Here is a 3,331-nt window from a genome sequence, read left to right on the forward strand (position 1 = left end):
AACTCGCTCTCTGCTCCCTGAGGGGCCGGAAGCTGCGAGACCGGCCTAGCAGACGGAAGCGGAAAGCCGGAAGAGGGCCCAAGAAAACAACCAATCAAAATAATAGTTCTAAATTCTAGGCCGCATAACCGCACCCCTGCCAAATGAGTGACATTTACGTCACTTCCTTTGCTGGGCGCCTTCCTGTTCCCGCCAAACTGTCACCATTTTGACGCCCTAACCTAAAGCGCTGTGGTGAAATTCTTGCTTCTGCGCTCATAACCCGCGTATTTGCACACCCCAGGGACTCACAGTAGTAGCCTTGTAGCACCTCGTGGGATTGTTTGTTCTTCTCCAGAAGGAGCCAAGTTCTGTCCCTGTTTAGCGACTCTGTTTTTGTGATTCTTCCTAGCGAGGCCATAAGACACTTACATCCTCTTCCCCATGATGCCCTTTCCCCAACTCAGTGTAAATCCAGGCCCGACATCCATCTCAAAAGACAGCCATTTTATATTCCAGTATTCTTCAAATAATATGATTGTGCCCTTCCTATAGACAGTGGACAATGTCTGGTTTGCTCTAAGCACTACTAGATTATTAGATTTTTTTTTTCCATTTATTTACTTGAAAATATTTGATGCCTCCTGTTCCAGGCTCTGTGCTGGACACTGGGATTTAACAGTAAATATACTAGACATGGTCCCTGGGCATTTATAAAATTGCAGGCACTGTCTTAAGCATTTTACGTTTATTAACTCAACCCTATAAGGTTTTTCTTTTTTTTATAAGGTAGGTAGTGTTATTGTCTCCTCATTTAGGAGATAAAATTGAAGCCGTTATTTCCTGTCCTTGAGCATAAAGAATTCAACCTAGCTGGAGCTGGACTCCTAAGGACACATCAACTGGGCCCTGAGGTATAAAAACAATAGCTAGGACAATCTTGGAAAACGTCTTTTAGGGAAACTCTCACATACACGCAGCACTAAAGACCCACACATGTTCCACTCTTATGTCTTTTTATTAGGGTTTAGTAAATAGTAGGAGTTGTTGGACCAATGAAGACTCTTCTGACTGTCATCACTGAAACCCCTACCAATGATTATTAAGAAAAACAATTTAAAACGTAGAATCATGATAATTTAGCAGTTTTTAGCCAGTATGTGAAAAGATGAAGCTTTCAGCGATTTTATCCATTCATAATGTTAATATATACTGATGATTCTGTAATATTCCTTGGACTTGGGCAGACATGGCTCTGGCAGCATGCATGCCCATTTTCCACTTTTGTGCCTTCAAAAATATGCTGAATAAAACCTTTCTTTTTGCTTTACTATCACTTTCTGGTAATTTTACCCTAGGACACCCCCATTTTACAGAAGAGAAAACTGAGTCTGCATCCAAAGCCAGCAAGTCTGATTCCATCAACCAGTGCAATTACTATACCTCCTAGAACATCTCAGAACTGGGTCACACGCTTAAATGACCACTGGGGACAGTCAGTAAAACCGTAAATGTAATGGACTGGATAACAGAGGAACTAAATTTTCACTTTTTTTCACCAGAGTAAGACGAATAACCACCTAAGCATAATGATAAATCGTTACTGATATATAAAGAGTATGAGCCCAGTGTTGCCAGCTTTTTAGTAGAAGCCAGATATCTGGATTTTTATGTGAAAATTTTTGAACCGTAAGCTTTTGCAAATTAATCATTTAAAAAAGACTGTTACCCAGGGCCCCTATCTCAGTTGAACCCAACCAGATCCGTGACGCCCAATAAGACTATTTGAAGCAGCCTGGAGTCACACAAGCAAATTAATTTTGCCGGCAGCTAGCAAAAGGAAACAGTATGGGCTAGAACCTTCGGAGAGACTGTCTCCCCGATTTGCCTAAGAGCCAACTATTTAAGGGTTTAGACAAGGAGGGGTATTGATGTTTATTCATGAGGTTTTCGGGGGAAAGGGCGGAGATTTCTGAGGAAGGGTTGGGTTAGGTAAATGCAGGTGCACATGTGGCACTTCTTCAAGATGGAAGTCCTTTGGTTCCCCTTGACATGACTCATTATGGGATGTGATACAGGCGCACTGGTTTTCTTTGTCACATCGCCCGCTTCTGCGGGCTCGGGAAGGCCAAACAGTGGTCACTCTTAACTTCTTTTGCATGTGCTCTGCACCTGTGGAGACCTGCAAGCTCTACATCAACAATTTATTTGCAACATCCTAGAACATTTCAGTTCGTGTCACCCCGCAGCTGAAACATTCTGCCCCACAGGGCCTGTGCGTTCCGTTCTAATCTCCAGGCGGTGGGTTATGGTTGCACCAGTGCCAGTAGGTCAGGTTGTTTATTCTACTGTCTGTCCTGTTCGACCTTTTCCCAGTCTATGTGCTGGGGGCCCAACCAGTCTGCTTCAGCCTAATTCTGTCTCAAGACCGTGTGGGCCAAACAAAAGATACTTGGGAGCCAGATGTTGCTTGTGTGTCATCTCTTTCTTATATAAATTCTGTAAGCTTCCAAACCATCACTGAGAATTAAACAAGATATAGCCAAAGACAGAAGTCTGAGGCAGAAACGAGATGACATTATTATATTAATCCTAAAGTGATTAGAACATACATAGTATGACAAGTAAAAGCATATTTATGGGAATATTAGGATAAAATGTTATGAATTAAGACTATTCTGGGAAATTTAAGATGTTAGGTTAATCTACCTCATTTCGGGTTCAACTAGTTATAAATTCAGCTGAGGAGAGTATACGCTTAAAAATAAAATCCAAAGTGAAGCCAGAATGTCTTAACTTAGAGCATAATAACCATCAAAATATGATTTCACATCTTTTCAACACCTCCATGAGCAGGTAAGTTGAATAGAGGGTTCAGGTCTGAATCAGCATTAAAATAGTGTTTCCCTTTTTTTGGTGTGTGTGTAGTAATTTCATCTCTCAAGGTTTGGTTTTAATTGGGAGTCTTCCTGTCACATAGAAGGGATTTCTTTAATTACCCTCTTCCAGGTAGGGGCATAGTTCATTATTCCCAGACTTGGGACTGCTAGGGAAATTGCAGCAAGAGTAAGTAGAAGAGAAATTATCTTTTAAAACAATCTGGTGTTTATTGAGTACATACCACGTGCCAGGTACATCCATTATATCTGTGCTAGGTGCTCAATATGCATTCTCTCTGAATGTTTTTGATCTACAGTTATAATCCCCGAGGTCATTTTGCCTCCGCTTTATGAATACAAATATTTTCATCAGAATTGTTCTGACATTGATGGATTTTTCATTGAGACTTAATTCTCTGTTCAGTTTTCTATACAGTTCAATTTAGTGATTTCTAATTTTTTTTCCACTTTTC

The sequence above is a fragment of the Elephas maximus genome, chromosome 3 (genome assembly GCF_024166365.1).
Source record: "Elephas maximus indicus isolate mEleMax1 chromosome 3, mEleMax1 primary haplotype, whole genome shotgun sequence".
NCBI classification, from domain to species: Eukaryota; Metazoa; Chordata; class Mammalia; order Proboscidea; family Elephantidae; genus Elephas; species Elephas maximus.